At 44.2% G+C, this 13231-nt stretch overlaps 1 protein-coding gene across 3 annotated transcripts in view; it reads left to right on the plus strand.

The window, feature by feature from the left end:
• Positions 1-211: 211 nt before the first annotated feature.
• NSD2 (nuclear receptor binding SET domain protein 2) overlaps positions 212-13231 on the plus strand; it is a 154706-nt gene continuing 141686 nt past the window's right edge. For all 3 annotated transcript variants that reach the window (XM_084845023.1, XM_084845025.1, XM_084845024.1), the window contains exon 1: positions 212-331. The gene's annotated coding sequence lies outside the window, so the exon portion shown is untranslated. The remainder of the gene's footprint in view (positions 332-13231) is intronic.

Here is a 13231-nt window from a genome sequence, read left to right on the forward strand (position 1 = left end):
AAAGCAGGCAAGATTGATGCTTACGCCCCCTTCCTCCAGTGGCCGGAGCGACTTCGGTTCGGCCTCCGTGGTGCCGCGTGTGCAATTTCTCTGCTCGCTGGGCGGCTGGTTTGAATGAACCGCTTCGGGGGTTGCGGCGCGAAGGTGGCGGCAGCCAATCAGCGAGAGGGATTTTTCGCGCTGGTTTTGGCTGGTGTAGGAGGCGGGGACCAGGGAACAGAGGGACGGTCGGTCGGTCGGTCGGTGTGGCAGGAGGGGAAAAGAGCCGAGGCGAGCGCGGGGTGTTCGGCAAGAGGAACAGGGGATGCGAAAGCCCCTTGGAGCGCAGCAGGTCAGTGAAGGGCGGGCCTCTCGGGGAAGAGAAGGGCAGGGCACGGTACGGTTCATTCGCGAGCAGCGAAGGCGGCGGGAGTAGCCGTTCCTTTCTCCTTTCCCGCCTCTCGGGGGTCCGTGCATGGAGGCGCCGGAGGTAGCCGCTGCGCGTGGCCTTTCAGCTAGCCTCGCTTCCCAGCGCAGCGAGCTGACTGCTGCCGCTGTGGGACGTCGCTTCCTTTCCCGGTGAAGAGAGGGGAACGGCGCCGGGCGCCCCTCCCTCTCTTCTTCCCGTTTTTATTCCCGGGGCCGGACGCGCCCTCCCGCCAGAACCTTTAGCCTCTCGCTCTCTGCTTCATCCAGTTCATCAAGCGCCCCGTGAGGGGCTTCTCATCGACTCGCCCCCACTCTGGTTTCCCTGTTTTTGAGCCCCTCTTCCCACCCCCGGAGAGACTGGCGGCGGAGGCTGTTCCTCTGGATGGATTTCGTTCGCCGTCTCCGTGGGCCGGGTTGGGCCTGGCGCCGAGCGGGAAACGTAGTGTGCTGGTGCTTCATTCTCACAGCGCCTCGCCTCTCCATCGCCCTTGCAGGATGATGGTGGCTGCGGGTCAGGTTGAGTAAGAATAACTCGGAAGGATCAGAAACAAAAATCTCAAGTTAGCCAAGGAAAAGGGTTTCCCGAAAAGAGGCCGAGATTATTGATATAATGGTTGAAGCGCGTCCCTTGAGGCATCAGTGCTCGCCTGGGAGCTGTTGAGGTCGCCCGCTTGCTTATTCCTTGTTCAGAGGCAGCTGTTGCTGTTTGAATTGGCAGCAGGAGGGAGGGGTGAGGATGTAACTCTGGGAACGTATGGCGAGGAAGCCATGTTTGATTCATTCTCCACCGAGTAAGTACTAGTGTGATGATGCGATAGTGATGCGTTTGCATCCTGCTGCTGTTCGTCCTGTACGAAGAAGAATGGAAGTGATTGAGAATCAGATAAAGTAGCGCGCTTCTAGGCTCAGTCCTGATTTAAAGCAGGAGTACCGCTTTTGGCAAGGCTGGAATAAAGTCTTATCCCCGCTATACAATACAGGGAGAGGTGATGGCAAACAGGCCTTATCCTGGGAATGTCTCTTGGGTTATTTCACAATACAGCCACTGATTTTCAGAGGGAAAGGACCACTGCCTGTATCTTTAGGCTGAAATGTTTTTGATTTGGTAGGAAAGTGAAACCCAAAATATTACACTTATTTCTGGAATACCTGTATTTTCAGCTTTGTCACGTGCACGAATTCCTGCAGTTCCAAGATGTGCACAATAATCTGGATTGATTAGAGGGACTGACTTGAGGATTTTGAAACCTAGGTTTTGAATATGGCTGTGGTGGTTAAAAGACATAGGAGAAAGAATAAACATGACCAAAGCTATCAAGGATACAAACCTACTAAGCTTTAGATTTGTTTTGTTTCAGTACAGAATACATTAATAGGTTGAATCTTCGCTCACACTGAGTACAACACTTGCTATGGAGCCTTCAAGCTATTCTGTAGATGGAGTAAACTGCTTTTGAGTTGACTTACAGACTGCCCATAAAGTCCATTACACATCTGTGAGTGGTGGGTAGAAACATTGGATGGAATTGCTTAAAGTGGGATAACTGAAGAAAATAGAGATTGAAAAGGCTTTAAGAGGAGTGCATAATCTGTTTTTAAAAGCGTGCCATCCTTCATATAGTCCCTCTGTAGCACAAATTCATTAACAGTATTCTGTGCTGCTAACTCCAGCAACAAAGATATTAGACACTGTGCAGTATTTTTCCTCCAAAGACCTAGGTTTGATTTCTTCATGGCCTTTGGGGAAATGATTTTGTTTGCCTGGTCCCTTTTGCCAGTGTTCTTTTTTTAGTAGCTAATTTTATAACTTAAACCATGTTCGATTTGATATTTTAATTGAAAACAATACACTACTAATTAAAAAGTGGCATATAAATGCCATATATAAGGATCACTTAAAGCAATTACATTATATCCTTAGTGATAAGGTTTGGTGTGTCTCTATGGGTGTTTTTTGGAGGGTATCATAGCATATTCAACAGTTACATACTTTCTCTTGCTTAGATTTCATTATATGTACTAATGATTTATTACCATTTTCATTATTTTACGCACATGACATATGCAAATTGAAACATAACAAAGAAGTTTAAAAAAAAAAAAACACCTCTGAGCTGCTGCAATTGTGGGCACATAGTGGAATGAGGCTATCAGCACAGTCCTATGCATATTTACTCAGAACAGTCAAACCGTGTTAAATGGAGCTTATTCCCAAGTAAATGGCATGGGATTGCAGCCAGTTAAACACAGTGGGACATAATTTCTCAGTAACCATCCATAGGATTGCATTGCTGAGATTGGCAACTTGTGGCTTTCCAAATGTTTTGGCTTACAACTCTTATCCCTCACTATTGGCTATGCTGGCTAGGGCTGATGGGAGATAGGCCAAAGCATCTCCCTTCCTTTTCATCCAGCTTGAAGATCCCAGCAATCTATGCACAGCTTCAAGTGCTGTTTGGCATATACCCTACGTCTTTGATGTTTCTATTAATAAACAAATAAGCAGTCTTTGGGAATGAAAATTCCAGTTTCACTAATTAAAATGTTGGTCCTAAACATTTTTACTTAGAAGCAAGTCCCATCCATTTTAGTGAACCTGATTTGCAATCAGGGTGAGCATATTTACTATGGGTGGTTTTAGTTAATTCCAGATCGACATTAATGCTTTCTAGATTAAAATTGTTCTCATCGATACATATGTTGCTGCAGATTACAGTTAGCTAAGTTTTAATTACATTTTCAAATTGTGCTTGCATAAAACAATAGATTGCTGTGCAAGCAAAATAAAAGTGGAAGTAATGTTAATATTGTAGTTTCATGCAGAACAGTTATCTGCCTTGTCTGTCTACTCCCCTTGGCTGCCTTACTTTGGGGGGGGGCATGCTGGGAGTTGTAGGCCTTTTCTCCATCTAAACATGCAGAGGATTGCGCCGTAAGTAGTTCAGTTGAAGCACTTTATCACTGCAGAGCTACTACCAAATTGCAGAATGTTTTGGTAATCCTTTACTATACTACCAGTGTAATCAAATACATATATGCTTGGATGTAAGCCCTGTTGAGTTCAGTGGGACTTAAAGTGAGTGAGTATAGGACTACACCCTAATTTTTAAAATTTTTCTCAATACCAGGAAATCCTGGCAAAACTCAGTAATTACTCAGGACTGAACTGAAAATATTTGTGTTCCTTTTTTGTGGGTGCGTCATTTATTTTTGGTGAATATCTTTCGGCAGTTGTGAATGACGGGGTTGGTTTGATTTAAATCATTTAAATAGCTTATCTGACTCAATTTTAACGATTTAAATCACGGTTTAAGTAACTAGTGACAAAGATTCTATTTAATTATCTTTTTTTCCTAGAAGTACATTATTGTTTAATATAACCTTAATACATATTCCAAGGTAGGTTTCATTAGAAGGTAGGTACACAGTGAAGGATACATGCCACAGAAGTTTCCTCACGAGTTAGGACTGCATGAGTATGTTCTGTTCGTTTTTGGTTTCACTTTCTATATCCCGCCCCTACCCCTTGCATTTATATCCACACTCCTCCTCCTTGTTCAGATCTATTCCATCTCCTCAAATTCTCTATTTATTGACTTTCTCTATCTTTGCACTTAGAGAGAGGCAAGGCCTTGAGGGAACAAGAGAGAGAGTGCGCACATGCAGTTCTGTACACTACTTGCAGCGCAAAATGAGACTGATCAGGTTATCTCCCATCTCCTTAAACTGCTGTTAACATATTCATAGAATATAATTAAAAGTTGTATTCATGATGATATCTTTGACCTAGGCTGTTTTTTTTACTAATTGCTTTAAGAAAATTACAAAATTTGATTTAAATTTTAAAAACCCGATTTTTTTAAAAAAAAATCATTGATTTTTATCAACCCCAGTGAATGCATAAACCTTATTTTGTTGTTGTTCTTCTTGACACCAAATGCTTTCTTTGTTCTTAAGTCCTCATCCATGCTGCCACTGAATACAGTACTGGCTGTGGCAACCCACTGCCACCCCAAGATCCTAGAAAAAGGTAAGAGTTAATGATGTCAGCCACATGCTGATGATACCTACTCCAAATCCTTGGATGACCTCCCCCAGCATAATGCTAAATAGTGTGGGAGACAATGTGGAATCTTGTGGAACCCCATGGGAAATCCCCATGGGGTAAAACTGCAGTTTACCAGCATTGCATTCTACAACTTACGTGTTTGGTATGAGCGGAAACACCTCAGTGCTGTGCCCCAAAACTCAGCAGAAGGATACTTTGGTCAGTGGTATAAAAGGCTTTTGCAAGGTCCAGAAAAAAAACAATGCATTCATGCTCCTCCTGTCCATTTCTAGCAAAGATTATCCACCAGTCCAACCAAAGCAGAGTTTTCCCCCCAAAACGGGCCTGAAGCTGGATTGAAACTGGGTCAGACAATCAGCTTTGTCCAAAAGACCTGGAGTTGAGCAAAGTAACTTAACAATTTTTGTCTTGAATCCATTTAATTTTTTTGTTCCCACATCTGTTCCAGTAAGATTTCTCAAGTATTTCACCTCTAATAGATATTCAATCCAAGTTTATTAATAACAAGTTTACAGCAGTTTAGTTATTATATGTACTGGTATGTTTCCATTAAATACAGACTTGTATTTTAGCGCTAGCCTGGTAGCTATAGGCGACAAGGAATTGCATGCAGGCAACTGAATGAGCTGGTGGAGGAGGGATAGAGGAAGAAAACCTTGATGGCATTCTTCTGTGCCCAGCATAGAGCCCAAGTGGGCTTTCCGAGGAAGAAAACCTTGATGGCTTTTTAGCAAATACAATAGAGTATAAATGTTAATAGTAAATAATTTAAATAAATAAAGCCCCTTCCTCCATGCTCAGTATAGAAATGCAGCAGGCTGCTGCTGTTGTTGTTCAGTCATTCAGTCGTGTCCGACTCTTCGTGACCCCATGGACCATAGCACGCCAGGCTTTCCTGTCCTGCGCTCTCTCCCGGAGCATGCTCAAGTTCATATTCATTGCATCCGTGATGCTATCTAGCCATCTCATCCTCTGCCGTCCCCTTCTCCTTTTGCCTTCAGTCTTTCCCAGCATCAGGGTCTTTTCCAGGGAGTTTTCTCTTCGCATTAGGTGGCCAAAATATTGGAGCTTCAGCTTCATTATCTGTCCTTCCAATGAGCACTCAGGGTTGATTTCCTTTAGGATGAACTGATTTGACCTCCTTGCAGTCCAGGGGACTCGTAAGAGTCTTCTCCAGCACCACAGTTCAAAAGCATCAATTCTTCGGCGCTCAGCCTTCCTTATAGTCCAGCTCTCACAGCCATACATTACTACTGGGAAAACCATAGCTTTGATTAGACGGACCTTTGTCGGCAAGGTGATGTCTCTGCTTCTTACTATGCTGTCTAGGTTTGCCATAGCTTTCCTCCCAAGGAGCAAGCGTCTTTTAATTTCATGGCTACAGTCACCGTCTGCGGTGATCTTGGAGCCCAAGAAAGTAAAATCTGTCACTGCTTCCATTTCTTCCCCTTCTATATGCCAGGAAGTGATGGGGCCAGATGCCATGATCTTCGTTTTTGTAATGTTGAGTTTCAAACCAGCTTTTGCACTCTCCTCTTTCACCCTCAACAAGAGGCTCTTGAGATCCTCTTCGCTTTCTGCCATTAGGGTGGTATCGTCTGCATATCGGAGGTTGTTGATAATTCTCCCAGCAATCTTAATTCCGACCTCTGATTCATCCAACCCGGCAGGCTGCTGTAGGAGGCACCAAGTCCTCTTCTGCCTGCCCCCAACAGGCTAGTAACTTTTGTGGGCTTATTTACAAGGCTTCCTGAGTAGCTAGTATTTGATATATTTTCTCCTGTGTTTGCAATAAGACTAGTGTGTGTGTTGTAATATGGGTAGCTATTCCTGTGCCATGAACATCAATATACCTACCTACTGTGTTATATTTATGCAGTACTATCGTCTCCTTGCAGGTTTTTTTTTCTGACAACACAATTCTGTGTGCTTACTCAGAAATAAGTCCCATTGCGTTCAGTAAAGTTTACTCACAGGTAAATGTGCACAGGATTATATCCTAAATTGAACAGAGTTCTTTTAATCATCATTCCTGAATTTGCTTTATTTTTATGCACATTTCTCATTCCCCACCATCTTCCATTAAGCTGTCTTGAACGTGGGTGACCAGACTACAGTTTTTAAGATACAACTAGTATGCTTTAGAGGGTACCAATATTCCTTAATGGTATTGGGAACTATTAAAAATGCTTTGCCTAATATATCCAAGAGCCAAATTTGCTCTCTTGGTAGCAGCCAAGCAGCAGGGTGGGGGCAGCCGGGAAAGGAAGCTGCCATATGACACTTTGGATGTGTCGTATGTGCAGCTCCGCTCTCCCCACCCTGGAACGCACCCCGCCCCTTTTCAGTCGCTCCGTGCTTGTCTTCTGAGCATGGAGGATGGGGCTTCTCCGCACTGCCTCCAAGGCAGCACAGATGAGTGGGGAGGTCAGATTTCTGGGAACCGACCTCGGAGCATGGGCTCTGAGGTCGGTTCCCGGAATAGAGCATATCCTGTGGCCTGTTAGACAGTCTAGTGGGTCATAGGATTGTTCTCTCCATGTGATTTAAATGTATTATTATGTAAAAATATTTAGTGGAATTATCCATAGAATCGCCAAAAGTCGGACATGACTGAATGGATAATATCATCATCATCATTTAGTGGAATACATATAAGAAACTAAAGACAATAGCATGTGCCTCCCTTACATTGTTCAGGGAGCAATCCTGTGGTCCCTAGACAGCATCTGAGGGGCCATAGTATAGTTCGGATGCCTTGATCCGAGGTCAGAGACATTGCTCCAAACTTGGATTCAGGAGTCCTAGCTCCCCTCCCCCTCACAGTCAGCACAGAGAGAACCATGCTGGCTTCCTCTCCAAGCTTGCAAAAGTGAGCTCAGAGAGGATGGAAAGGGGGAGTTCATGGGGGAGGGAATACAAGATATCCCCAGCCCTCCCCAACCTCCTTCCCTCCCCCTCTGCAGAGCCCTTGATAGATGGGCAAAAACACCTGTCTAGCAAAAATGCAGAGCAGAAGAGTGGAGGCAACAATTGCTGCTGTATTCCTCCTGCTCTGCATAGGAGTTTGGAAGCTGACGGGCATCCACATAGGATTGTGCCCTTAAATTTAAGAAAAAAACAAAGGTATTGAAAACTGTTGACACACTGATTAATTTTCACAGCTGAAAGAAATGTACATGTTATGCTAAAAACCACTCATCTACTTCAACAGAGCTCAACTCTAGTCCACTAAGGTTGTTGGAGCACCTTCCATTTTGCAGTCACTATTTATCAGTTCCATTTCACTATGAGACATATATGTATTCTCTCACATAGTTGCTTAGGATATTTACCTGCAAAACATTAATTACAACTTTGAAATTGACAAGCTTGTCTAACATTGTAATTGGCATACATTCATTTTTACTAGAATTTATGAAACAGAAAAATATTCACGGAAAAATAAAACACTGGAAAAATATCCAGAAAATTTTTTTTTGGAAAGTTTTCCACCCCACATCATTGTGAGAGAAGAAGAAAAATGTCTTCCTATCCACTTTCTCCACACCACCATGCATAATTTTATATACTTGTATCATGTCTCCCCACACTTGCCTTTTGTCTCAGGCAAACAGTTGCAGATGTTGTAACCTTTACTCATATGGGAGTTGCTTCAGCCCCTTGATCATTTTTGTTGACATTTTATGCAATTTTTCTGACTCTACAATATCTCTTTTAGGTGCAGTGACCAGAATTACAAAGAGTATTCCAAGCGTGGTCACATTTGTATAACAGCAGTATGATATTGGCAATTTTATTTTTGATTCCTTTCCTAGTTATGCCTGACATGGAAGTTGCCATTTTCACAGCAGCCACACAGTGATTGATCATAGAATCATAGAATAGTAGGGTTGGAAGGGGCCTATAAGACCATCGAGTCCAACCCCCTGCTCATTGCAGGAATCTAAGTCAAAGCATCCCTGACAGATGGCTGTCCAGCTTCATCTTGAATGCCTCCAGTGCGGGAGAGACCACTACCTCCCTAGGTTCCATTGTCATACTGCTGTAGCAGTCAGGAAGTTTTTCCTGATGTTCAGCCGGAATCTGGCTTCCTGTAACTTGAGCTCATTATTCCGTGTCCTGCACTCTGGGACAATTGAGAAGAGATCCTGGCCTTCCTCTCTGTGACAACCTTTCAAGTACTTGAAGAGCACTACCATATCTCCCCTCAGTCTTCTCTTCTCAAGGCTAAACACGCCCAGTTATTTCAGTCTCTCTTCATAGGGCCTTATTTCCAGTCCCCTGATCATCTTCGTTGCCCCCCTTTGAACCCTCTCCAGTTTGTCTGCATCCTTCTTAAAGTGTGGCACCCAGAACTGGACACAGTACTCCAGATGAGGCCTAACCAGTGCTGAGTAGAGGGGAACTAGTACTTCCTGGGATTTGGAAGCTATGTTTCTATTAATGCAGCCCAAAAGAGCATTTGCCTTATTTGCAGCCACATCACATTGTTGGCTCCTATTCAGCATGTGATCTACAACAATTCTAAGATGCTTCTCGCTTGCAGTGTTGTTGAGCCAAGTATCGCCCATCTTGTAACTGTGCATGTGGTTTCTTTTTCCTAGGTGCAGAACTTGGCATTCATCCCTATTAAATTTCATTCTGTTATTTTCTGGCCAGCGCTCCAGCCTATCCAGATTACTTTGAATTCTGTTTCTGTCTTCCAGGGTATCAGCTATCCCACCCAATTTTATATTTTCATTGAGCTCTCCACCACAACCCCGAGATCTCTTTCTCAGTCATTCACTGCTAACTCAGATCCCATCAGCGTATGCGTGAAGTTGGGATGTTTTGCCTCAACATGCATCACTGTATACTTGCTTACATTGAACTGCATTTGCCATTTTGACGCCCATTCTCCCACTTTAGAGAGATCCTTTTGGAGCTCTTGGCAGACCCCTTTTGTTTTAACCACCCGAAATAATTTGGTATCATCAGCAACCTTGACTACCTAACTGCTCACTCCTAATCCCAGATCATTTATGAACAAGTTGAAAAGCATTTATCTAAACACAGATCCCCGTGGGGCCCCAGTGTTTTCATCTCTCCACTGGGAAGATTTATAATTTATTCCTACTATCTACTCTCTGTTCTTTAACCAGTTACTGATCTGTAAGAGGACCTCTCCTCTTATTCCATGACTGCTAAATTTGCTCAGGAGTCCTCGGTGAGGGACTTTGTCAAAAGCCTTTTGGAAGTCCAGGTAAACATTTGTCTACTGGATTGCCCCTGTCCATATGTTTATCGACACTCCAGAAGATTAGTGAGTCAGGACTTACCTTTGCAGAAGCTGTGTTGATTCTTTTTCAGCAGCGCTTTTCTTTGTATATGCTTACTAATTTCATCTTTAATAATGCCTTCAACCATTTTGCCTGGAACAGACATTAAGCTGATCGGCCTGTAATTTCTGGGATTCCACGTGGATCCCTTTTTAAAAATTGGCATTACATTGTCCGTTCTCCAGTCCTCTGGTATAGAGGCTGACCTTAGGGACATGTCACATATTTTGGTTAGAAGTTCGGCAATTTCATATTTGAGTTCTTTGAGAACTCTAGGATGGATACCATCTGGGCCCGGTGATTTATTTGCTGTCTGTTTATCACTAAGGTTGAGAGCTTCATCTTTTGTCACCACTATTTGTCTCAGTTCCTCAGACTCCCTTCCTGAAAACATCAGTTCAGACAGAGGTATCTGTCCTATATCTTCTGCAGTGAAGACATGAAAACAATTCATTCAGCTTCTCTGCAATCTCCTTATCCTCCTTTACTACGCCTTTTACTCCGTTGTCATCCAATGGTCCATCTGCCTCCCCAGCTGGTTTCCTCCTCCTCATATATTTAAAGAATTCCTTATGTTGGCCTTAATGTTGTTGGCGACATGCTCCTCAAAATGCTTTTTTGCATCTCTTATTGTCTGCTCATATTCCTTTTGTACAAGATTGTATTCCATGTTGTTCTCATTTGAGCAAGTTCTGTTTTCTGAAGGAAGCCTTCTTTTCTCTAATATCCCTTTCTCTAATCCAAGGTGACTGACCATTGTAGGTCTTTTGTCTTAAAAACCTGTATTCATAAAAAGGCAGGATAGTGGATTAGTCTGATATGATTAACTTCAGTGGGTCCATGCTACTTTCTATCTTTGTGGCTATTTTTCACATCTTTACTTTTTGGCAATGAGGAAAAAAGTAGCTACTAAAGAAATTGTTATAAGATACAGAACATCTGTATTAATACAGCTTGATTAAATGTGGGTACCTGCCCACCCAGGAGAGGCACAGTTGCCATTCCATCTTTCAAAGCAATAAAGTTTGCTTTGTGTGGAGCAGCACTTAGAATTTTTCTTGGGCTTGGTGGGGGCTCTCCTTGGGATCTTCCCACTTTGTTTTCTATGACGTAGGCAGGGCTTGCTCATAGCAGACCAATAAGTAACATTCCAATGTGTAGATTTGAAGTCATACGTGGCAGTATAAAGCAGATCAGTACACATTGGAAGTGCTACTTAACGCAAGTCTCCCTGCTTGTTCTGCTTCAACAGAACCACGGAACCACCCTGAATTATGCTGTATGTGAAATTCTTATAAAAAAAAAATTAAGGTTTCTAGCCCGCTTATTTCTAATCACTGTCCAAGAGACACCGAAAGAAAGGAATCCTTTCATTTCTTTATCCTTGATGACATCACATCGTCAGTAAGACTTAAACCACCTCCTAGAATACCTTGTAAGCAGTGGATGCACTGACTGCAAACTGATTGCTAAGGATCTTGTAGCTGCAGTAGATGGCCAGCTTTTAGAGTGCAATGGCACATCCTATTCCATGCTCTACTGCTTCAATATAGGTGCCATCTCCTAGGCCAGATGTTCAGAGGTCTCCCTGAACATTCAGAAACTTCCTCTAAATCATTCATTGGCTCACTCCTGCATTTTCATAACTGATAGCCAGATTTTTTTAATACCTTGGCAAAGCCTATATTCCAGAGGAAGCCTCCTCCACCATGAGGTATGCCATAGGTTGTTCCATATTGCTGTTCAGGATCCCCAAGTCCATGTGGAGAGATTTGCCATGTATCTAACCAGCAAGGAATGATATTCCTGTATGGATGTCTGCTCTGCTTTGCCACTCCTCCATCTTGTTCAACAGATGGTTGTGACTGCAGTCTAGCTTGCACAGTGGCTTCCAATTGGTTTTGTAAGGCAAGGTTCACAGCAATGATGCTAATGTCCACATGTTCATTAGCTTGAGCCTAGCGTACTTGAAGCTTTGCTTGTCTCCACGTGTGCCTCTGTGTATGCTCAGTTCCTTATCAGAGGCCCTTCTCTAGGTTCTCACACAATTATCGGTACTGTAGGTAACAACTCAGGAAAGGCCTTTCTCAGTGGTGATGCCCCAATTGTGGGATGGTCACATGGCACTTACCCTGATGTCATTTTGGCATCAGGCAAATACGATCTTATTTTCTCAGGCCTTTTAATTCAACTTGATCTGTTTTTCAAATTGTTCTTGTTTTTATGTTGCTCCTAGTGATTTTACTGCTTGGTTCACATGTAACAATAAACCAGAATTGCTGAGAATTAAGTCTGTGGTTTGTTTAGCAAGAGCCTCGTGGGGCGTAGAGTGGTAGGCGGCAGTATTGCAACCGAAACTCTCCCCATGACCTGAGTTCGATCCCAGCAGAAGCTGGGTCTTGTAGGGATGGACAAAAGTCCCTTACCTGGTCCCGCAGCTTGCTTCACGGTGGGGGGGAAGCGCTCCATTCCTCCCCCCGAAATTCTTGGCGGGGGGGAGGCGCCCCATCCTTCCCCGCCGAAATTCTGGCCGGGGGGGAGGCGCCCCATCCCTCCGGCCACGAATCCTCCTTGCCGGCCAGGACGCAAATGGCGGCGGCCATAGCCGCCGCCGTTTGCGTCCCTGCAGTCAGCCGTGATAGGATACGTAAATCCTTATGTAGCCTATCATGGCTGACTTTGGGGGGGGGGGGAAGCGCGTACGCAAATGGCAGCGCCATTTGCGTTCCTTATTTGGGCACATGTAATCTACGTAAACATTTATGTAGACTACGACGAAAATAAGGGCAACGCTATTTGCGTTGCCCTTATTTTAGTCTACGTAAATGTTTACATAGACTACACGTGCCCAAATAAGGAACGCAAATGGCGGCGCCCATGGGCGCTGCCATTTGCATACGCACTTTTTTTTCCCCCACCAAAGTCAGCGTAAAGATTTACGTAGCCTATCACGGTGTTTTTTGAAAATCTAGCCGTGATAGGCTACGTAAAACTTTACATAGCCTATCACGTTTGCTTGAGGTTTTTTTTTACTTGGAAATGGCGGCGGCGGCAGCCGGTCGGAAGACCGGCCGCTGCTGCTGAACCGCCGCCGGGAGTCGCCAGCACCAGGGACATTCGCCAAAGGTAAGTCCCATCCCGGGGGGGTGGCGAACCGTTTCTCCACTAATTTCGGGGGGCTGAATGTGTTGGCATTCGGCCTCCCGGAGATTCGTGGAGAAATTTTCCGCCATCCCTAGTCTTGGGTAGCCGGCTCAGGTCGACTCAGCCCTCCATCCTTCTGAGGTCGGTAAAATGAGTACCCAGCTTGCTGGGGGAAAGGCAGTCACAACTGGGGAAGGCAATGGCAAACCACTCCAGTATAGTCTGTCATGAAAACGCCAGTGTAAGCAGGTGTCCCTCTAGGGGTCAGTAATGACCTGGTGCTTGCACA

The sequence above is a fragment of the Heloderma suspectum genome, chromosome 3 (genome assembly GCF_057233095.1).
Source record: "Heloderma suspectum isolate Gila_16-S chromosome 3, 16-S_ref, whole genome shotgun sequence".
In the NCBI taxonomy this organism is placed as follows: Eukaryota; Metazoa; Chordata; class Lepidosauria; order Squamata; family Helodermatidae; genus Heloderma; species Heloderma suspectum.